This window comes from Balaenoptera physalus (genome assembly GCF_965194825.1).
Source record: "Balaenoptera physalus genome assembly, chromosome: 2".
Taxonomy (NCBI): domain Eukaryota; kingdom Metazoa; phylum Chordata; class Mammalia; order Artiodactyla; family Balaenopteridae; genus Balaenoptera; species Balaenoptera physalus.
Genome location: NC_138883.1, coordinates 76,832,098 through 76,856,055, shown reverse-complemented (window position 1 = coordinate 76,856,055; position 23,958 = coordinate 76,832,098). Strand labels below are relative to the sequence as shown.

Below are 23,958 nucleotides of genomic sequence, written 5' to 3'. Positions count from 1 at the left end.
AGGGCTGGGTTGGGAGTGGGAATAACTACAAATGGGCACAAGGCTCTATGGTGGGTGATGGAGGTGTTCTAAAATTAGATTTTGGTTGATAACGGCACAATTCTGTATATACTTATAAACAGTGAATTGTACATTTAAAAAAGGTGAATTTTATGGTAAGTAAATTATACTTGAGTAAAGCCTTAAAAAAGGGAAGGAAATTATCACAGTTCTAATAGTTAAAGTCTCATTACAAAGGAATTTTTTACACTACAAATTCCATTTTGCTTTATGTCTTATGCATTTGGTAGTACCTTTCTTGGGCAGTAACATAGGATTATCCTTTTCCCCAAGAGCATAAGATAGTGCTATTCAAATAGTTTAAAGCAATTATTGAGGCTTCTAGGTGTTTTCTAAGTGCCATTTGATAATACACACAAAGAGAATAATCTGCAGTGGGATTAAGAGTGGTTGAAGGCAGTGATTACAGAAACTGGAAAGGACAAATCTTTTAATGAAAACAGGATAAAAGAAAACAAGGCCTTAAGAGAATAAAAGCAAGGGCTAGGAGACATTGAGAAGAGAAAAAAGTACTAACTGATAACTATTCTGAATTTGAATATAGTGCATATTTTCTTAAATCAAGACATTAAAGTGATTGCTTATGGGTATTTTCTTGAGAAGGTAGACGAATAGTGGCATGTAGAAGGAGTTGGAGGGATGAATTCCCTTTATATAATACTTATCTCCTACTAGAAAGATGAAAAGGGATCTATTCACATAATCTATTACAATGGCTACCAAATCAAAAGATTAAATAGTTCTAAGTGTTCCTTAGATAGATACTTACTATCTACTCATGACAATGAGAAAAGCTCATCATACAGAAATGAAACATGTCTGGACTTTTGTCTCTAATAAGTTACAGCTCAAGATCAAATTAACTTAAGCTTTCTTTTTACATCAATATACTACAGTACATCAATTATTTGCACTGTATTTAACTCTGCAATTTCACTAGGCAATTTCATTCCTTGCCTTGGAAAGCAAAGCATGGCTATACAAAGAATTATAATATTGAATAATTAGTATTCCTGGTATCAGTGATTCTCTTCCAATCACCACCATAGAGTTAACTCTCACTATCACAAAGGGCGTGAACTGTATTCCCTAAGAGTCTTGAGGCTGAAAACTGACCACTATTGCATAGTAATAAAATATATAAGTAAAAAAAGAGGTTTTAGAATTTAAAGCTTCAGCCTAATTTTTTGAGAGATCAAGTAACTTGCCCAAAGACTCTAACTAGGTTAGTGACAGTGTAGGGCACAGAATCTATGCCATTCTACCACATCTCTGTTTTCATTAATTGAATCCAATTCATTCCCAACTACAATAAAGTGAACATTTTCAGTCCTGAATAGCCAAAAAAGCCAAATAAGATGAGAGTGCTAACTTTTCTGAGGAGATGACAAGAGAGGGACAAATGAACGTAAACTATAAGGGAGCCCTACTTTCCATCCTTCCCTCGTCCTATAAGGGTAACTTTTTCTTTTCTAGCGCCCATCAGGGAATTTATAGGGCTTAAGGACAAATCATAAGTTTCCCCATGACACAGCTGCCCCACAAAAAATGAAAGGGAAGGATGAACGTGGACTTTTTCTCTCAAGAATTTCAGCGTAGGGGAGAAAAATAGAAGGTAAAGATGAGATTTTCTGGGGCAATCTTTAGGGCCTGGGGATACTGATTCTTTCCTCCAAAATTCAGCTACCAGCCTCTCAATAAATGCTTTGCTATCTGTAGCACTTAACATGAATAATGGAATTTGGATCAAGTTAAAAAACAGGGTGATAAAAAAAGGAATTGAGAATGCCAAAGCTGACTCAAATGGGATCAGTGCTTACAATGGAATATTAAAAACACTATTTTCAAAGAATGTCTTGTGAAGTGGAAGAAAGTTCAAAAAATAACACTATTATAAAAAGCAGGATAGAAAATTGAATGTACAGTATAATTCTGGTGTTTCAAAAGCTGTATGTATATATATAATCAATCCATTCAAAAGAGCGCTATCAAAACATTAACAGAAGTTATTTATTGCTGGTGGAATTATAGGTAGGTTTTTTCCTTCATTTACACATTTCTCTATTTTCTACAATGAACATGAACTATTTTCATAATCTGAATACTATTCTAACTTAATGAAGTCACCATCTTACAAAAAGCAGCTGAATTATACAACTACCTTATAGTAAAAAAGTGAGAAAGGTGTAAATGCCAAAACATAGAGGTAACATTTCTAGGGAAGAATTTATTTTAACTTTTCCAAAATTAGGGCAACTCCATCTAACTTTCTCAATTCTCACCTTCTCACCTCACTTGGGACTTAGCTCCCACACACACTTTTATATCTTCAATGTCTCCCTTTGAACTGATTCCTCTCCTTCTGCTTTCAAACTTGCTCAGGTTTCCCCTCTCAACTCCTATACTCTTTCTCTACTTTTCTTTCCTGCCAAATTTCTACAATGAGAGCTTTTTAGTTTCCATTTTCTCTTTAACCCTTTATAACCTTGTTTTTACCCTGCCCTCTCATCTGAAAAAATTGCATCTTCAAGGTTACTTGAAGCTATAAGGGAGCCTTTTGGAGCATTGATGATGCCCACTTAGGTCAGCCAAGATAACTCTACAGACTTTGCTCATTCCTCATCACCATTTAGCTTTTTCATCCCTTCATCTTTCCCACCCTCAATCTTTCTGATCACAGGACACAGCACTATCTTGACTCTCCTTGTTCCCTTTCTCCTTTTTGGTTCCTTTTCCTTCAACAACTCTCCTCTCTACACTAAAATTGGAAAAATATGCTTTCATAGCTTCAGTTATTTCTGTAGACCCAGACTCTCCTCTAACTTCTATGCATCTGACTTCCTGATCTGCCACTGCTAGGTCCAAGTCAACACATCTAGAACAAACCCCTTCAATCTCTTCCAACATCAGGACAACGAGCTGCTCCTCCTAGCTACCAAATTTTAAATTACTGGCATCAAATTTCTCGCAGACTAGAAACCTAGGAGTTATTTTGACTCTCCTCTCCTTCCTTCCAATCAATCACTAAGTCTTCTTGAATCTTTCTTCAAAATATTTCACGGAACCATTTGGACCTTTCCTTTCCCAGTGTCAAAATGCTAGCCCTATCACTTCAAGCCTAATTACTATATGAATTATTTGATTTTCCTGCCTCCAGTCTCTTCCTGGGTCCTATAAATCAACCTTTGCAAGCTGTGGTATTGATGGCAAAATCCTCAAATCTCTAAAAGGTCCCTCCTGTTTACTACAGAATTTCCTAAATTATGTTTAGAGTATCCACATAGATTTTAATTGATGTTTTACTCTCGTCACATAAGTTTAGATATACTAGATGTTAAACTGCTTCTTGGAAATTAAATACATTAAAAAGGCTCTGAGGAGCCTGCATAAGTTCATTTAACTCTGATTCCCAAACTTAGCCACCATCCTACTTTAAAAAATTTTTAAAAATTTTGGGGCTTCCCTGGTGGCGCAGTGGTTACGAATCTGCCTGCCAATGCAGGGGACACGGGTTCGAGCTCTGGTCTGGGAAGATCCCACATGCCACGGAGCAACTAATCCCGTGAGCCACAACTACTGAGCGTGCGCGTCTGGAGCTTGTGGTCCGCAACGAGAGAGGCCGCGACAGTAAGAGGCCCGCGCACCGCGATGAAGAGTGGCCCCCGCTCGCCACAACTGGAGAAAGCCCTCGCACAGAAACGAAGACCCAACACAGCCAAAAATAAAAAATAAATAAATTAATTAATAAAAAAAAAAAAAAAAAATTTTGACCAATACATATAAAATTTGAAAGATGCAGAGGTACCAAGGAACAGAGTTTGTGGAATTGATTTACTACATCAAGACTAAACTATCAATAGTTATCTAAATATCGAAGACCTCCATAATCAGGTACCATGCTATCAGAGGTTAATAATTTTTTTTAATTATGAAGGAAGTTGAGCAAAACATTCCGTACTATTTTTTTATATGGGGGAAAGGGAGGTTTTTTGTTGAGGAAGGGAGGTTCTATTGCAATGGTGTTAATGAAAGAATGGTAATATCATTAAAAATAATAGCAGCCTTTATCAAAAGCTTACCACATGCTAGCCATAGGCATTGTAGTTATATCATATTATGCCCTTTCTATAGACGAGGAAACTAAGGCACAGAAGGATTACATAATTTGCCTAAGGTCAAACAGCAAAAGAGCGGTAAGAGTCAGGACTGGAACCCAGGCACTCTGTCACCATTGCCTCCACTCTTAACCAATACACTATACTGTCTCTCAAGTAATATGAGATATTAAGGGTAAATGTGTAGATAGACAATGCAGGTTTTATCACTTTTAATCTCATGATTTTTGGCAAATCATTTATTCTATTCTGAATCAGTTTTCTCAAATGCAAAATGAGATTGTTGTGAAGATCAAAATAAGACTACATGCAAGTTATTACTGCTGTTATCATTCAAAATATTTATATAAAATATAAATATATACAACTCTGGTATTCTGGAAGGCAAAATTGACAACACTATAGAGCAATGAACTATGACCATATCTTGTCACTCAGTTTACAACAGCCATATAATTTATCATCCAAACTAGGACATATTTGAGAGTAAAAGGAAATACTATTAAAAATTACTCTGGGTCAATAGACATAAACCAGGTTTATCCCAAGCAAATTGGGATGCACTGTCACCCCCAACCTGCCCCAGTTAAAATGTTTACTTTCCTAGATTGATTTTCTGTATCAACTACTCAGCAATAAAAAGGAACAAATTATTGAAAAACATGACAACATGCATAAGTTTCAAACACATTATGCTAAATGAGAGAAGACAGATTCAAAAGGTTACATACTATACCTCATTTTTATGACATTCTAGAAAAGGCAAAATTACAGGGAAACAAAAATATCAATTTCTTGCCAGAGTCTGGGAGAAGGAGATGTTGACTCTAAAGGAAAAAGAGGGTACTTTTTGTGATGAAGGACATGTTCTATATCCTGTGGTAGTTATATACAACTGTGCATATGTCGAAGCCCACGTAAATAATACCTCAGTAACCTGACTTTAAAAAACTGGAATGCATTTGGTAATTGCAATCATTGTTGCTTTTGTTGTGGTCATCCATGTACAATGCTTGGTGTCAGTCTATTTATCTCTTGTAAAAATAAAATACAGTGTGTGTGTGTGGAAAAAAAAAAAAAAAAACTGGAATGCAGAGCACATGTCATTAATAGCTTTTCACTAGGCTCCTTGGACACTCAGAACTCACTTGATGGAACTGAGAAATATGGCTCGGGGCCCACATCCATTCTTTTTTCTCCAAGAAATTGAGGTCCACACTTCAGGCCTAGAGGTTCCAGAAACCTTCCTCAAAGCATTTGGAATATATATGTGTTTTGACAGATGATTACTAAAGCCTCCCCTTCTGGCTTTCTCTTCATTCTACTAATCGATGTGGGCTGTGTCCGGCCCTGAGGACACAAGATGCCCTTGGTGCCCTCCCTGAGTGATGATGTGAGGTGAGTACTCTCACTTGGAGGCTAGTGGGAGTTAAAAGCTTACTCTGCAAAGGCCTCAAGCCTCCTCCTGTCTCACTCAGCTCTCTAGAAAACTTTCTGCTCACTATGCAGTAGGAATCACAACTCATTATTTGGGTGAAAAATTAGAGACTCATCAATCTTAAAAGGCTAGTGTAGCTAAAAGGTTAAGTCAAACAGACCCACGTTCAAATTCTCAGCTTTCTCACTTAACCAACTACATGAACATCAGAGCCTCATTTTACTGATCTGTAAAAGTGAAGATGTTTTACTCCTGCCTTACTCCAAAAGAATAAGAAAACTTGCAGACACAGGAGCATGTAAATATATAAAGCAAGTATTAATAGACATAAAGGGAGAAATTGACAATAATATAATAATAGTAGGGGACTTTAACACCCTACTTACATCAATGGACAAATCATCCAGACAAAATCAATAAGGCAACAGTGAGCATATGAATATAATCACAATCAAAGTATACTAGTATTTTAAGGTTCATTTTTTTAGATGATTAAAGGAAAGAAAGCGTATGTATTTAATTCAGAATGCATTTACTGAGCACCTACTATGTGTCAAGAGATTAATAAGTGTATGCCTTATTTCTCAAGAAGCTCATAGCCTGGTGGGAAAGAAAGCCAATAAATATAAAACAATAAGTGCTATACAAGAGAAACAGTACAGGTTGCTAAAAAAGCATTAGCAGTACATCTAATTTGAGGAGTAATGAAATACCCAGAAATGTATCTCAGGTTACACTAGATTTGAGTCCTGAAGATAAACAGGGAGTTGTGAAAATGAAATGAAGGAAAGCTCCTATTAAGCAACCGTAGTAAAAAAATAAAAACTCTTATGTACTCAAAAATCAGAATCTAAAGCTTTCCTTGCTTCCATATTTTCAGTTCTTCTCCAGAAATGGTTGTTCAATTTGAGCATGAATAGAAAGCAAAAAAAGATACAGAAGCTGATGGGGAACTTTATAATGGATAGATCAGGTTGACAACATCCAAATCACTAACCAACTTTAGCATTACAAAAAAGGAGACAACCAGACATTATATGCCTCGTGATGATGTGATACATACAAGAGGAAATACTATACAACACTACTATTAAGTATGCTTGTCAAAAAATCTAACCTGAACATAATCAAGCCTCAACTACCTGTTACCAACTACCAGTTTAAAGGAAATACACTAGACAGAGAGGAACCTGCTAAGCACTACCATGAGGATGTAATTATAAAAAATCCAGAATACAGACATTCTTTGGGACACAAAACTCCGTTTCCTCAACAAATACTTTGCAAGGAAAAAAAAAAGGAAGAGGAGGAACCTACATATCAAAAAAGACTGTATCAACTGAATATAGTATGTGTCCTAGTGAAAAAAAAAACCTGTTAAGATGTGTTAGAATCAGGGAAATTTGAATACCAACTGGATATGTGATATTAAGGATAATTATTTGTTTATAACTCTAAAGTATAACTAACATATAATAAACTGCACACATTTAAAGTGTATGTATACATATACACCCATTAAACCATTAACACAATCAATAGTGACCCTACCCATCATCAAAAATTTCCTGTGCCCCTTTTTAATTTCTCCTCAACCACTTGATCTGCCTTCTGTCACTATAGACTACTTTGCATTTTCTAGAATTTATATAAATGGAATCATACATTATATACTCTCTTTTTTGGAGGGAGATGGTTTCTTTCACTCAACATAATTATTTTGAGAATCATCCACGCTGTTACATGTATCAATAGTCCATGCCTTTTTATTGCAGAGCAGTACAGTATTCTATCGTATGGATGTACCACAATTTATCTATTCACCTGCTGATGGATCCTTGGGTTGTTTCCAGTTTTGGTTATTACTAATAAAACTGCTATGAATAGTCGTGTACAAGTTTTAGTATGAACAGATACTTTCATTTGTCTTGGGTAAATACCTAAAGAACGGAATGGCTAGGTCATAGGGAAGGTGTTATGTTTAACTTGAGAAAACTGCCAATCTTTTAAAAGTTGTACCATTTTACATTCCCAACAGCAGTGTATGAGAGTAAGAAATTATTATTAATTATTTCTAGTTGAATGGTATTGTGGTTATGTCTTTTTTTTTTAAGAGAGTCTTTCAGAGATACATACATCATACAGATGATGTACAAGAGATGATGTACAAGATTTGCACAGATAAAGGGAAAATCAATAAAACAAGAAATGCTGGTAACTGTTGAAGCTGGGTAATTGGGATGTTCATGATACCATCCTCTCTATTTTTCTATATGATTAAAATTTTACATGTTATAAGAACTAGATAAGAGGAACTTCCCTGGTGATCCAGTGGTTAAGACCCCGTGCTTCCACTGCAGGGAGTGTAAGTTCGATCCCTGGCCGGGGAATTAAGATTCCACATGCCACGAGGCATGGCCAAAATATAATTTTAAAAAAATAAGAAGAAAAAAAAGAACTAGATAAGATACTAGACTACTTCAATGAGCAAAGCTTTTATGTGGGCTATATGTATATGCAATGTTATCAAAGATATAGTTAAAATGCCATGTCCTTGCTCTTTGGGCTAGAGGTGGTATTCCCTCTAATGACTGTAGATGCAGTCAGCTTTGTCTCAACAACAGTACTGTGAAAGAGGCAGGGGAGGGGGAAAGGGATAGAAACAACAACTGTGCACAGGAAGGCTATGTCTTGTCCCTCCCTCCCTCACTCCACATCCTTGGATTTGGGAGTAGAAGGAAGTGTGTTGCATAAAAGAAGAAAAATCAGAAATAAACATTGACAAAAATTATCTCTCTCACTTTAGAATATTCCAGCAAACACTGAATGTCTCCACAGAGGTGAAATGCAAAGCTGGGGACCAGCTGAGAAACTTTTTACTTTAAACCCCCTTTATACCAAATTTTGCATTTCATTACAAATGTTATTTAGTTTAAAATAAATTAAAATAAAAAATCACCAGTAATTCAACCACCAATAATATCCTGGTGCTTCTCCTCTCATGCTGTTAGTTTTATATGTTGCATTTTGTCATTAACATACACTTTCCTATATATGAAAAGGTTTTTTGGAAAATGATTTAAATTAATATATAAATATTTTATCACATGGATGCTGTTTGTTTTTATTTCTATTACAGAAAATACTTGATGAATATCTGTATACACAAATATTTGTACCCATTTGATTATTTCCTTTGGATAAGCATATTACTGGGTTGAAAAATATGGTTTTAGAGCTCTTAAAATATATAGTAAGAGCCCTTTCATATAATGTGACTGGGAGTGGTGGTTGGTCATTCAAAATGATTAAAAAGGGACTTCTCTGGTGGTGCAGTGGTTAGGAATCCGCCTGCCAAGGCAGGGGACACGGGTTCGAGCCCTGGTCCAGGAAGATCCCACATGCCGCGGAGCAACTAAGCCCGTGAGCCACAACTACTGAGCCTGTGCTCTAGAGCCCGCGAGCCACGACTACTGAGCCCACGTGCCACAACTACTGAAGCCCGCGCACCTAGAGCCCCTGCTCCATGACAAGAGAAGGCACAGCAATGAGAAGTCCGCGCACCACAGCGAACAATAGCCCCCGCTCACCGCAACTAGAGAAAGCCTGCGTGCAGCAGCAAAGACCCAACGCAGCCAAAAATAAATAAATTTATTTAAAAAATGATTTAAAAAATCACTTAAAATGAGGGTTCATGAAAAAAAGTGACAGATGTACACATACACCTTAAACATTTTAATTTAAAATCTAAAAATAATGCATAAGCATCATCTATGATTTCTACTTTGGATTTCTTTAAAGTGGCTCAAGAACTTAATGATACAAAGCATTATCAGTGCAAAATCCTAAACTGTTCGTTTTTCTTCACTTACCTTTAGCTTTCTAACCTACACTGCATTTGATAGGAAGTTTTTGAGTCACCTGCCTTCATCCAGTCTATCCAAAGTATTCCAATTAGTTTTCATAGAAGCAATGTTTTTAAACTCCTATTTTAAATTTTTATATTTTCTACACTGGGTAACTACGTAAGCTTGGCAAATATGGCAGAAATGGACAGCTACCCTCTAGATCCTCTAGATCCAGACTCCTGCCAACAGGGGTAGAGAATGAACACTATCAGCACTCCTGATAACAGAAGATTCTGTATTATCAATTTTTCCCTTTGAAAATTTGACAGACAATAAACAATATCATGTTTTAGTTTGCTTTTTTTTTAAACAGCAACATTTAATTATAAAGATGATGTATCACATTTTTACATGTATTTAAGAGTATCACATTGTATGTTCATAGGACTTTACAATTTACAGTATTTTGACATTTCCTTCTGCTTATTGGGGAGTTAGAGCAGACAAGTGCTATTTACATATCCCTGGGCAGCATGACACCTGCCCTCTTCCTTGTTCTCAGTAAGACTGAGGTTGAATTCCCTACTCTGTCACCATCTAGCTATGGGATCTTAGGTAATAATAATGGCTAACATTTCTTGAGTGTTTAATAAATGTCTGGAACTCTTAAGCCCTTCACACGCGTTTACTCATTTAATTCCAAATCAGTGAAGTAGGTAGTATTATTTTCATACCACTTTACCACTTTACCACAGAGAGATTGTAAACTTTTCCAAATGCACTTGGTCTTTATTTGCTGAGCTGATTTTGAATTTTGGCATTTTGATTGTAAAACTGCCAATCATGAATTCTGTACTCTGCTTACCTTCCTTGTAAGTCACTACCTTTCTTTTTTTTTTTTTTTTTAATGGCTCTGTCAGATTTTTGGCATTACTTTCTGCTGATTTTATAAAATTAATTGGGAAGTGTTAACCTCTTTCTCTTTTTTTTTGAATTTTATTTTATTTATTTTTTTATACAGCAGGTTCTTATTAGTCATCAATTTTATACATATCAGTGTATACATGTCAATCCCAATCGCCCAATTCATGACACCACCACCCCCAACCCCCTGCCGCTTTCCTCCCTTGGTGTCCATCGTTTGTTCTCTACATCTGTGTCTCAGTTTCTGCCCTGCAAACCAGTTCATCTGTACCATTTTTCTAGGTTCCACAAACATGCGTTAATATACGACATTTGTTTTTCTCTTTCTGACTTACTTCACTCTGTATGACAGTCTCTAGATCCATCCACGTCTCAACAAATGACCCAATTTCGTTCCTTTTTATGGCTGAGTAATACTCCATCATATATATGTACCACATCTTCTTTATCCATTCATCTGTCGTTGGGCATTTAGGTTGCTTCCATGACCTGGCTATTGTAAATAGTGCTGCAATGAACATTGGGGTGCATGTGTCTTTTTGAATTATGGTTTTCTCTGGGTATATGCCCAGTAGTGGGATTGCTGGGTCATATGGTGATTCTATTTTTAGTTTTTTAAGGAACCTCCATATTGTTCTCCATAGTGGCTGTATCAATTTACATTCCCACCAACAGTGCAAGAGGGTTCCCTTTTCTCCACACTCTCTCCAGCATTTGTTGTTTGTAGATTTTCTGATGATGCCCATTCTAACTGGTGTGAGGTGGTACCTCACTGTAGTTTTGATTTGCATTTCTCTAATAATTAGTGATGGTGAGCAGCTTTTCATGTGCTTCTTGGCCATCTGTATGTCTTCTTTGGAGAAATGTCTATTTAGGTCTTCTGCAAATTTTTGGATTGGGTTGTTTTTTTAATATTGAGCTGCATGAGCTGTTTATATATTTTGGAGATTAATCCTTTGTCCATTGATTTGTTTGCAAATATTTCCTCCCATTCTGAGGGTTGTCTTTTCGTCTTGTTTATGGTTTCCTTTGCTGTGCTAAAGCTTTGAAGTTTCATTAGGTCCCATTTGTTTATTTTTGTTTTTATTTCCATTACTCTAGGAGGTGGATCAAAAAAGATCCTCCTGTGATTTATGTCAAAGAGTGTTCTTCGTATGTTTTCCTCTAAGAGTTTTATACTGTCTGGTTTTACATTTAAGTCTCTAATCCATCTTGAGTTTATTTTTGTGTATGGTGTTAGCGAGTGTTCTAATTTCATTCTTTTACATGTAGCTGTCCAGTTTTCCCAGCACCACTTATTGAAGAGACTGTCTTTTCTCCATTGTATATCCTTGCCTCCTTTGTCATAGATTAGTTGACCATAGGTGCGTGGGTTTATCTTGGGCTTTCTATCTTGTTCCATTGATCTATGTTTCTGTTTTTGTGCCAGTACCATATTGTCTTGATTACTGTAGCTTTGTAGTATAGTCTGAAGTCAGGGAGCCTGAATCCTCCAGCTCCGTTTTTTTCCCCTCAAGACTGCTTTGGCTATTCGGGGTCTTTTGTGTCTCCATGTAAATTTTAAGATTTTTTGCTCTAGTTCTGTAAAAAATGCCATTGGTAATTTGATAGGGATTGCACTGAATCTGTAGATTGCTTTGGGTAGTAGAGTCATTTTCACAATGTTGATTTTTCCAATCCAAGAACATGGTATATCTCTCCATCTGTTGGTATCATCTTTAATTTCTTTCATCAGTGTCTTACAGTTTTCTGCATACAGGTCTTTTGTCTCCCTAGGTAGGTTTATTCCTAGGTATTTTATTCTTTTTGTTGCAATGGTAAATGGGAGTGTTTCCTTAATTTCTCTTTCAGATTTTTCATCATTAGTGCATAGGAATGCAAGAGATTTCTGTGCATTAATTTTGTATCCTGCAACTTTACCAAATTCATTGATTAGCTCTAGTAGTTTTCTGGTGGCATCTTTAGGATTGTGTATGTATTTTTAGTTTGCTTTTGAAATATTTAATATAAGTTGTATTTTTCTTCTGTGATTAAACTGAAAGGACTAGGCGGTATGTGGTAAGGGGCAAACACAAGTCTTGGAGTCAGACTTCCTGGGTTTCAGTCCTGCTTTAACCATTTACTAGTTATGTGATATTAGGCAAGTTACTTAACCTCCTATTTTCAGAGTAGAGTTGTGAGGATTAAATAAAATAATCCACTTACCACAATGTCTAGCACATGGTTAATCACTGTAAATGTTAACTCTTATTAAGTTACACACAAACATCACTAGTGAAGAAAATTGCCTTTGGTGTGAGAAACATATTTCGTGGTGTCAGCGAATTTTAATACCAGTTCCTAAATTTGTTATATGTTTCTGTATATGTGCACACATAGCACAGGAAAACAAAAAAGACTGAAAGGATAAAAGTTCTTTCTAAAGAGTGCTATTGTAGTTGAATCCTTTTTTTTTCCTATTTATTTTTCTACAGTATTAAGGTTGAACCATTTTCTTTGGCTTATTTTTCTGTATCAATTTTGTACAGTAAAAAAATTCACATTTTAAATAAAAGAATTAAGTTTCTTTTTTAAACATAAGAGGACAATACAGTAATAGGAAATAAAGTTTCTTAAGCCTTGAAACACATAAATTCCTAAGTTATGTAAAGCAACACAAAATTGTAAAATTCATGACTTGAATCACTTTAGGTAGAAGAATTCTTGGTATTACATACAGCTACATCATAGTAACTAGGAGTTTTCTGCTTCATTCCTGCTTATAACCTTAAACTTACCAAACTTTCCTATTGTAAAATTCTCACCATCACCACAAGATTTACAGTGGGAGAAACACAAACAATTATAATACATTATGTTAAGCATAGTGATATGATTTATCTAAGAGCTTACGGGGAAAAATTGCTCTGAGTTAAAATATGAAATAGAATGGTTTTAAGCAAAGCTATTTAGAGAGTCATTTTACAGAGTAACAATAGCTTTTGGGCCAGTAGGACTCACCCAGTGACTCTCAATGAGTGTTTAACTAAATTTTAATCAACATGTAAAATGTATTCCCCTAACTATTCCAACAAGGGTGTTCAACACAAATGGTGCACTGAACAGACTATGTGACCCAGTGTAGAGCAGATACAACTTATCACATGTAAGAACTAAAAAAAATACTTTAATGTCAAGCCAGTTTCAAAAAAAGATTACATGATTCCCTAACTGTGACATTGATTTATCTAGCATATTTGGGCAGATGGGTGGGGTGGTGGTTTACAAAGGCAGCAGACACTTGTACTACTCAAAGTGACAAAGTGAATGGCATGTTAACTGTGCTTTTCATAAACTGTATGAGAAACTATTACACTGGCAGAGTAATGATACATTGTGTTGACTTGTTTCATTTTGTTTGGAGCCCTTTAATCCCTTCTAGATTCTAATCTGATTAAAGGTTAACATTTTGAAATAATGTTGTCAATTAGATGAGGTATGGATTGGGGGCAGGGGGAGAGGAGGTGAACAATTATGGAGAAGAAAAAGAGAAGCACAGAAACAAATACAGCCGGTGCTTATTCGTGCACTGTCCAGGGAAAGAGTGCCCCATCAAGTTACCCAGATTTTCTAGTACATTTCTAGGTTTATTCCTATTGAGGAAATCAATTTACCAAGTTATCAGAGCCCGATATCATTAAACAGTCAAATCATAAAACTTAAGTACCATCATTCTGATTCCATGTTCTTAACAACTCAAAACCCCTAGTACCTGGAGTAAACTCCAAGGGCTTTTTTATTTGCTGAAAGATTCAACACACCACCTTCTCTTAATTCAGTTTCCCATGGAAGGCTGGTTTGAGAGATAATGTCAAATTCAGGAAGGTGGGTCAAGCGTGAAAATACAGATTTCTGGCAATTCAGTGGGTACAACATGATGATACATCATTTCAATCAATTAGAGCAAACTGAATTCCAACTCTCTTATGACTAAGTCACCCTGAAATAAAAATTACAAAATTGATACTAAGTGGGAATTACCATTCCCACCACCTACTCCTCAGTTTGTTTTTTTTTAAATAAATTTATTTATTTATATTTATTTTTGGCTGCATTGGGTCTTCGCTGCTGTGCACAGGCTATCTCTAGTTGCGGCGAGTGAGGGCTACTGTTCGTTGTGCACGGGCTTCTCATTGTGGTGGCTTCTCTTGTTGCGGACCACAGGCTCTAGGAGCGCAGGCTTCAGTAGTTGTGGCTCGTGGGCTCTAGAGCGCAGGCTCAGTAGTTGTGGCGCACGGGCTTAGTTGCTCTGCGGCATGTGAGATCTTCCCGGACCGGGGCTTGAACCTGTCTCCTGCACTGGCAGGCGGATTCTTAACCACGGAACCACCAGGCAAGTCCCTACTCCTCAGATGTAATAATTAAGTCCACTGAGTATTCTACATTAAGGGACTGAGATTAATAATGGGAAAACAAAGTAAGCTAAATTCTGATAACTAGGTGTTTGTTTATCATCACCCTTTATCAATAGTTTTGGACATACAGACTTAATTTTTTCAGTGACTTTATGCCTTTTACTGGAAAGTTGGCGGGTGGGGGGGGAGATAAGGTACAGAACAGTATGCTATTACTTAAGTGAAAAATAAAGTGTACGTGAGTGATTACTTATATATTCACTGAGTATCTTTGGAAGGATACACAAGAAACTGGTGAGAAAAGTCATTTCTAGAGAGAGGATATGTGTGGGTGGGGGATGGGGTGAAAGGGAGACTTCCCTTTGAATTTGTATCAAATTTGAATTTTGTATCAAATGCAAATATTGTTTCATTTTTAACCATTTTTTAAAAATTGAAGTATAGTCATTTTACAATGTTGTGTTAGTTTCAGGTGTACAGCAAAGTGATTCAGTTATATTACATATATATTCTTTTTCAGATTCTCTTCCATTATAGGTCACTACAAGATATTGAATATAGTTCCCTGTGCTATACAGTAGGTCCTTGCTGTTTATCTATTTTATACATAGTACTGTGTATATATATTAGAAGTTAATCCCAAACTCCTAATTATGTTTTAAGTAAATTAAAATGTATTATATATTTCTTTTCTTATGGCTATATAAACACCCAAATCTTTGGGAAGACTTAGGGTTTCTTAAGCCACGTAGATAATTATCTTAGCATGTTCTGATGACTATCTCTTACTCTCACTGTTACAACATTCCATTATTTTTCTGGATATATTCACAGGGAGGAAAAACCACTCTAATCCTTTCCAATTGTCTTCCTAAACTCAGAAATGTAAATATATATACATATATATAAAACAACATCACCTTAAGGATCCTTTTTGACCCCTTGTTTAGCTACTAAAGGTATTCCTGATGCTTTCAAGATAGACAGACTCTATATATGTGAAAGGATATGCCAGTATAGATACATAACACTCAAAAAAGACAAGCTGATGTAAACTAATTTTAACAACCTGTCTTCATGATTTGGACTAGGATTATCAGTCTGTTGTAATACATGTTCCTAATTTTGAAATCAGTAGAGTGAAGTATACCCTAAAGACCCTAAATATTAGGGTAGATTTTCCTTTGAGAACCAAATGAAGAAATCAACAGATGATGATGCTAGCATCCTTTTATAGCAAGGGTTCTTAATGCTTCTTACACTAGAATGCTTGTGAGGATTATCGCACATCCCATCAGTTACAAGGTTTGTTACCACCATTATCCTGGGCTGAAATCAGAGCATACTGAAGTTTGAAAACGCCCCCTTCTCTTAGGGAACACTCCCTTCTCCAGAGGAATTGTACACTGCTTTAAGGAGATATAATGACTTCCAGGTCTAAGACTTAACTGTAACCAAATTTAACATATTAGCCTCATTAAAAAAAAAAGTCAGGGCTTCCCTGGTGGCGCAGTGGTTGAGAATCTGCCTGCCAATGCAGGGGACACAGGTTCGAGCCCTGGTCTGGGAAGATCCCACATGCCGCGGAGCAACTAAGCCCGTGAGCCACAACTACTGAGCCTGCGCGTCTGGAGCCTGTGTTCCGCAACGGGAGAGGCCACGACAGTGAGAGGCCCGCGCACCGCGATGAAGAGTGGCCCCCGCTCGCCGCAACTGGAGAAAGCCCTCGCACAGAAACGAAGACCCAACACAGCCAAAAATAAATAAATAAATAAATAAATTTATTTAAAAAAAAATGATTTGTCTCAATGTTTCCTCTAAACTCTGGAGTTGTATCTCCAACTATCCTACAAGTCAGTTCCACTCGGATGTCTAAGAGTCATCATTCTTGAACTTAATATATTGAAAATAGAACCCTTAATATCCACCCTCTTAAATCTGCTCCTCCTAACTGTTCCTAACTCAGTAAATGGAACCATCATCTTCCCAGTTGCTCAAGTCCAAAACAGAGGATTCATCCTTGATTTCTCTTTTCCTAAACTCCCTATATCCAATACATTGATTATGCCTTTATAATATATTCCCAAACTAGAATATAGTTTGGGAATATATTATCACCATCCTAGAGCAAACTACCATCATCTCTCCCTTGCACTATAGTATCAGTTTCTCCTAAATGCTCCAGCCATACTGGTCTCCTGTCTTTAAACATGTTGAGCTCATTTCCATTTTGTGGCATTCCTTCTGCTTAAAATATTTCTCCCACATACCCTCAGGGCTGCAGCTTCCCAGCTCAAATGTCACCCACCCCAGAAGATTTCCCTGGCCACCCAATCAAGGATAACCCTACCCTCACCACCAACCATTCTCTACAGCAGTACCTTATTTCTCCCCTCCATAGCACTTATCACTATCTGAAATTAACTTGCTTATTTGCTTTTTGTCCATGTCCTCCCACTAGACTGTGAACTCCATGAGACCAGGAACCACATTCATTGTATCTAGGATAGTACCTGACATATAGTGGGTACTTAATGAATAGCTGATAAATGAAGGAACATATCTAAAGAAAGATTATGTCAACCATGAAAGATTAACGGTCAGCCAGGAGAGAAGAGTAACAATATATTCAAAAATGTCAAAGGGGGAGTTGGTTTTTGGACATGAGTCCACCTTCTCTCCAGGCTGCCAGTCTCCTGAATAAAGCAACTTTTCCTCTCCAACTTAAAAAAAAAAAAAAAAAGTCAATGGTTGCCCCAACTGTGGTAAACATTAAAACTGTGCCATGATATTCCAGTTCTCCTTTCAGATACATGATAGGTTTATACTTGCTCATCATCTTGAAGTTAGGCACGGTCATATGACTTGCTCAGTATTCCTGAGCAAGGACAACACACAGTACAGCCCCCAGACAACTCACATGTAATATGAATTGAGAAGAAATAATCCTTTGTTATTTTAAGCCACTGAGATATGGTGGTTATTTGTTACTGCAAAATAACCGAGCCCATCCAGACTGATAAACCATCCAAACAATGCTGTGGGCACAGAATTATATAGTCAGTCTCACTAAGTAGTCAACTAATACCACTAAATATATATACTATACATATACTTAATTTCCAGATACGTCTGCCAACAAGGAGAGAAAAAATTGTTTATGTAGAGTTTTAAGGATTCTTGTTCCTTGATGTTATTTTTCAGTAAATTAATAATTTAGCCAAATAATCAATGCCACCCAATACAAGGCTTCTTGAGAAATAGTCTGTCAGCCTCTCCTTATCTGAAAACATATCTTCTAGGTAAGAATAATTGTGTTTGTTTCATTATTATCTACAAATAGTTAGAGTCCAGGGAATTCCCTAGTGGTCCAGTGGTTAGGACTCTGGGCTTTCACTGCCAAGGGCCCAGATTCCATCCCTGAGGAACTAAGATCCTGCAAGCCGCGTGGCACGGCAAAAAAAAAAAATAGTTACAGTCCAGGTCACTGCAGGGGAAAGACTAGGATAGACTAAAAAGGTAGACTGGATAAAATGCAGAATCACTGAATGCTGGGTCCGGAATCTTGGACTTTAGTTTGTAGACAAAACAGGCTTACTTAGAAGCTTTGTATATCATATGATTAAAAATATTCCTGAAGATTATTTTATATGGCAGTTGTAGAATTAGGATGACTGGAATAGGAAGGCTAAGAGTACTAGTTTCTAACTGCTGTGCCATGAATCCTCCATAGATGAAAGACCAAATTTTAATCGATATATATGATTTATTTTTGCGATAACACTAAACATACTGTTAATGATAATATTAAGTGGTATAGGGAATAGGCAGAGCATAGATTTTTGCAAATAAGAGTAAAAGGCACATTGAAAAATCAGGCTGGCACTAAAGTAAGATCTGGTGATGGACAAAACTGCACTTTGTGAGCATGAAGGGCAGTCAGGGCAGTCATGACTTAATAGTTCTGAAAGGCAGCCAAGTGAACAATGGATGCTTTACAACAACTAGGAGGTATTTTTATATTGTAGAAATGATTGGGTTGTAATCAGGTTGATTTGTATTCTGAGTTCTTTCAAGGTACTCAGAGGATCTGTACAGTACTCCAACAAGCTTGTCTTTCCTCAAAAACAACCCATTCCTTCACTCATTCAACAAATATTAACACATGTTATATACTAATTACCACTCTAGGCACTGGGAAAACAGAAGTGAACAAAACAAAGTTCCCTGCCTTCCTGGAGCTTGTATTCTAGTGCCATTTGAATTCCATTCTAAAATTCCTCCCCCAGTCTTATGATATGGGAGTAGCTTTTACAAATGCCTTTGGAAGAAATAATTTATGATCTATGATTAATTCACGCTGAAATGTAAAAGACTAATAGTCTCCCCATGGTAATTACAAAAGCAAATACATCACAGATTCACAGACTCTTAAGATTTGGAAAGGACCTTGGAGATAATTTCAATTTACAGATAAGATTAAGGGATTTGCCCAAGAACACTCAGCCACTAATAGGAGAACCAGGCTTAGAACTGTAACTTCCAGTGTTACAGCCTTTCCCATATAACCAGGCTGCCTGTTTTAAGATTACACTAGTTAGAAGAGATGCTAGAATGGGTATTCATGATTCATACATAGGTGGTAGGTTCCTGAATGACTTGTTCAGGAATTTTAGGCAGTGTGTAAAACTGAAGGAGAGACGGGTGGTTACAGGGGAGGCAAACTGGGGGGAGCTTTCAGAAGACCTTTTCCTCCCATCTCTACCCTCATCATGTCCCAAGAACAAAGAAATTACAAAACTTCTCCAAAGTTAATGGATATTAGCTATTAGTGAGAAGATACCGGGGGTGGGGGATGAACATGAAGTACTAAAACAGTCAGTAGTAAAAAAAAGTCAAATTACATCCTATCCAATTTGAAAAGCATATAGTCCCAGTAAAAGTACCATTTGTAATAGCTTTAAAGTTTTTTTTTTAATTTACTTTCCTAAATACATTTTCCACAAGGCACCAAATTAACTGATAGAGATCAACAAGTATAATGATTGATAAAATAGCAATGTAATATAGACTGATGTGATGTAATGACGCATCCCATCAGTGGGCAAGCATTTTTAAAGATAATTCCTCCTCCTCTGGAAGAGTTATACTCACCTCCTGCTTATAAACTTTAGCAATCCATACATTTTAAAAACTCAAACTAGTCATTTAATCTTTCAAAGTAAAGATTCATGACCAACAAACTTGAGCCGTACTTAGTATTCTAATAGAAAACATATTTCAAAAAACCTTTCCAAGAAGGGGAAGACTTGCAAAGAAAGAACTGAAAAATAAGCTTAGTACAAAAAACAAAAAGTTAAAAAAAAAAAAAGAAAGAAAAGAAAAGGAAGATTATTAATTGTAGGAGTTTTAGGAAAAATGTAAGCTGATAGGCATCAAGGATCCTCATTAAAATCTCATTATGTGTCTCTGTAAACGGCAGTTTCCATACCTAAGATGAGAAGTATTATGAGAATCCCAATTTATTTCAATAGCTGCACCATTATTTTAGCTTCCTAGATTTAAAACCTTGGACACACCATACACTTTTACCCTTATTGTTTCCTATAGTTAATCAGTCATCATGTTCTAATATTTCTTCTTTCAAAATGTCTCTTTTGAATACAAAGCAAAATTCCCAACTTGAAAAGAACACACAAAAAAAACAAAGAAGACCGACTGAAGAACATTTTTCAAAGAATGGGAAATACTCATGATATGCTAAGTCAAAATAACAAAAACAAAAACAAAAAACAAACCCACAAGGAGAAAAATGTATAATCCTAGTTTTATGAAGGGAAATAGCTATCAGCATAAAAAAAGATTTGAAAGGAAACATCACATGAAAATGTTAACAGTTGTTCTTTCTGCTTGGGGGATTTTATAAGCGGTTTTTGCTCTTTTTACACTTTCTCTACATTTCCTAAATTTCCTACAATGAAGATGCATTATTTTCAAACTTGGAAAAAATATTATTTAAATAGTTGTCTCATTTTTACCACTACTTGTTCACTCTCAGTGCTCCTATCCTAACTCCTTATAGCTTCTTTCCCCCAGGACTCCAACAATAGCTGCTTTCTTGAGGTCTCTGAGGCAGCTTCTCCCTAACTTTAATATTGCTTGTACTCATGGTCTGAAAATTCATCATTCATATTTATCTATAGCACATGGAAACAGAGGCTGGCCATATAAGCAAACAACTTAAAAGAGGATTTCTCAACCTCATCACCACTGACATTTGGGGTAATTATTTCTCATGGAGGGGCTGACCCATTTCAGGATGTTTAGCAGCATTCCTGGCCTCTATCCACTAGATGCCAATAGCACCCCACCCCCCAAGGCGTGACACTGCCAAATGTCCCCTGAGGGGCAAAACTGCCAGCAGCTGAGAATAACCGATTTAAAAGTTTTTAAACTTCTAAAATCATACCTCTTTTTATATATATGTCAAACCTAAACTTTGACATATGTCTTATATAACATTCCTCATAGTCTGCCATAATCTTATTTTTCTCAATAGGAACTTTCCAAATAGACCAGACTTACTGTTCCCTAGAAAAATCATTTTCATTCCCAATTTCAAGTCTTCGAACACACTGTTTCCTCACTAAAATTCCCCATTCACACTTCTATTCAATGCCCTACATCCATACTTCAGTTTGGGTTCTTTTCAGAAGTATTACTGATCTACTCAGTTCAGTTCATCATACACCCACTGCACTAATAAAGAATATCTCATGTATCTTTCTTCTTTTTTTTTTTTTGGTGGTGGTGGTGGTGATTGTTGATCCCAAACTAGACTAACTTCCCTCAGGTTTGTTGCCCTGGCACATTTCTTTTGTATAACCAATTGGGCCTAACATTGCTTGATAACTGATGAATGAAATTAATTTAAATGCTTGGCTGTAAATAAGTGTAAACTGATTTCTTAATTGTTTTTGAATCCTATTTCTTGTCATGGAGTTATTAGTTAAGTTAATCATTCCAAGTACAGAGTAACCACTCAGTAAGTTTTCAGAAAGAATCATTAATATATAATGGTATATTTTAAGGAATTACATAGGTTTCAAACTGTTCTCTACACTTTTAGGGAATGACACAAAGGAATTAAAACTATAACCTACAATACAAACATGAACTTTATAAATTCTATTTATCTTAAAATAGCCAATGGATTTTGCTGCTTGATGCACAAAAGTTACGTCCACAAGAGCAGAGAACTCGATTTAGTAGTGTGTGCATGTACACCAACACACCTCACACGTATATTATCTCCCCAGTTGAGAGAAGTAAATAAAATGAAACTGCTTTGTAAACTAAAAAGAGCCACATATAAAGGAGGCAGTAGAGCAGCATAGCTAAAAGCATGGAGCCAGCCTGCTTGGGTCCCAATTATATTAGCTGTGTAACCTTGTACAAGTTACTTAACGTCTCTGAGCCTCAGTTTCCTCTTTGTCAAAATGGGGATAATAATAATATCTGTCTCAAAGCAAAGCTCTCAAAACAGTGCTTGGCATATAGAAAGCACAAAATAAATATTAACCAATGTTATGATTACAACGCTAGTTATTAGCCAAGTAAAAGCCTCAACGTATAAAATTCTGATTCAAGCCTGAAGCTGGTTTAAAAAACAACACAACAGGGCAAACTACACAAATTTAATCTATTAGGTGGACTAGTTTCTCATAATCTTTGCCAGTGCTAAACTGGTGATTATTACAGACCTAATTTCTGTTAGTCTTTTTTTTTTTTTTTTAATCTCAAAGAAACCGACACAGACACCTCTGTTTTCAAGGAATTTTACAAGCCACAAGAAAACAAATCAACTCTTTGTTTTCTCCATATTTAAGCCAATGTAAGACCTTCGTAAAAGCCTAGGTACTGTTACAGAACAACTTTTCAGAGAATACAATGAGGTTTTTAAAGTTGCAATCAGCAATTCTTATGCAGTTATGTCAAGTTTTTGTCCTGCTGAACAAAAGGTTATGTGTCAGGGAAGCAAGGACCCGACAGAAAATAAGGAAATACCACGGCCAGGCCTAGGCGGCTCTCGGAAAAACCTGTCCTCAAACAGAGCGCCTCAGACGCCGGCGTCCTTCCCCCCTCCCTGGGATGCACAAGTCGGCTCCACCCGCAGATAAATAAGTGACAGCAGGTTCCGTCCACGCCTCTCCCGGCCCGGACCCCTCGCGCCCACCCGGGCGGGCTCCTGCGCCCGCCGCCCCGACCCTCCTCGCCGCGGCCGGGTAGGGGGCTCCACGGGAGACCGCGGCCTCGCCGCCCCGACCCCCGACCCCTGCAGCCCCGCGCGGGCCGGGCCGGGCCGAGCAGAGGCCGCCGCGGGGCCTGCAGGTGGGCCCAGGGCGCGGTCAGGCCCGAGGAGAAGCCTGGCCCCTGCAGGGCAACCGCCGGCGCGGGGATGGCGCAGGCTCGGTCGTCACTTACCGGCGCCTCATGGTACCGCGGCGCCTCCGCCTAGCCCAGGCGCTGACCAACTGCGCCCCGGCCGCCCAGACTATCCCTCGGATCCCCGGCCGAGCCCACTCAGGGCCATTCAAACGCGGCCGCACGCGCGGCCCGCCGGGATACCTCCCTCTAGGGCGTCTCGGAGGCTCCGCCCAACGCTGGCTCCGCCCCTCTCAGGTTGCGCAGGGGTGCAGGGACCGGGAGGAGGAGGTGCGGCCACAGTGCCCCCTGGCGGACACAGGTACGTATGGTAGTCCTGCTACGATGGGGCAAGTAATACTGCTGGGGAACTGAGGGTGCTAACAGTCAAAGAATGACCCTGCGCTAGTCACAGTCTAGTGGGTGAAACCGTGCTTTAAGTGTTGCACCAGGAGGTGCAAACAATCTGCTATAAAAATATGGTGCAGGAATGGGACTTCCCTGGTGGCACAGTGGTTAGGAAACCGCCTGCCAAGGCAGGAGACACAGGTTTGACCCCTGGTCTGGGAAGATCGCACATGCTGCGGAGCAACTAAGCCCATTCACCATAACTACTGAGCCTGCGCTCTAGAGCCCGCGAGCCACAACTACTGAAGCTCACTCGCCTAGAGCCCATGCTCCGCAACAAGAGAAGCCACTGCAATGAGAAGCCCGGGCACTGCAACTAGAGAGAGCCCGTGCGCAGCAACGAAGAG

At 37.7% G+C, this 23,958-nt stretch overlaps 2 protein-coding genes across 2 annotated transcripts in view; one reads left to right on the top strand and one right to left on the bottom strand.

Annotated features, from left to right (window-relative positions):
• Positions 1-11,530, top strand: part of LOC309656204 (muscarinic acetylcholine receptor M5) — a 340,164-nt gene extending 328,634 nt beyond the window's left edge. Inside the window, exon 2 of the mRNA XM_082452406.1 lies at positions 9,068-11,530. The gene's annotated coding sequence lies outside the window, so the exon portion shown is untranslated. The remainder of the gene's footprint in view (positions 1-9,067) is intronic.
• The window catches only part of KATNBL1 (katanin regulatory subunit B1 like 1), a 50,303-nt gene extending 26,855 nt beyond the window's left edge, over positions 1-23,448 (bottom strand). Inside the window, exon 1 of the mRNA XM_082452502.1 lies at positions 23,264-23,448. The gene's annotated coding sequence lies outside the window, so the exon portion shown is untranslated. The remainder of the gene's footprint in view (positions 1-23,263) is intronic.
• Positions 23,449-23,958: the final 510 nt, after the last annotated feature.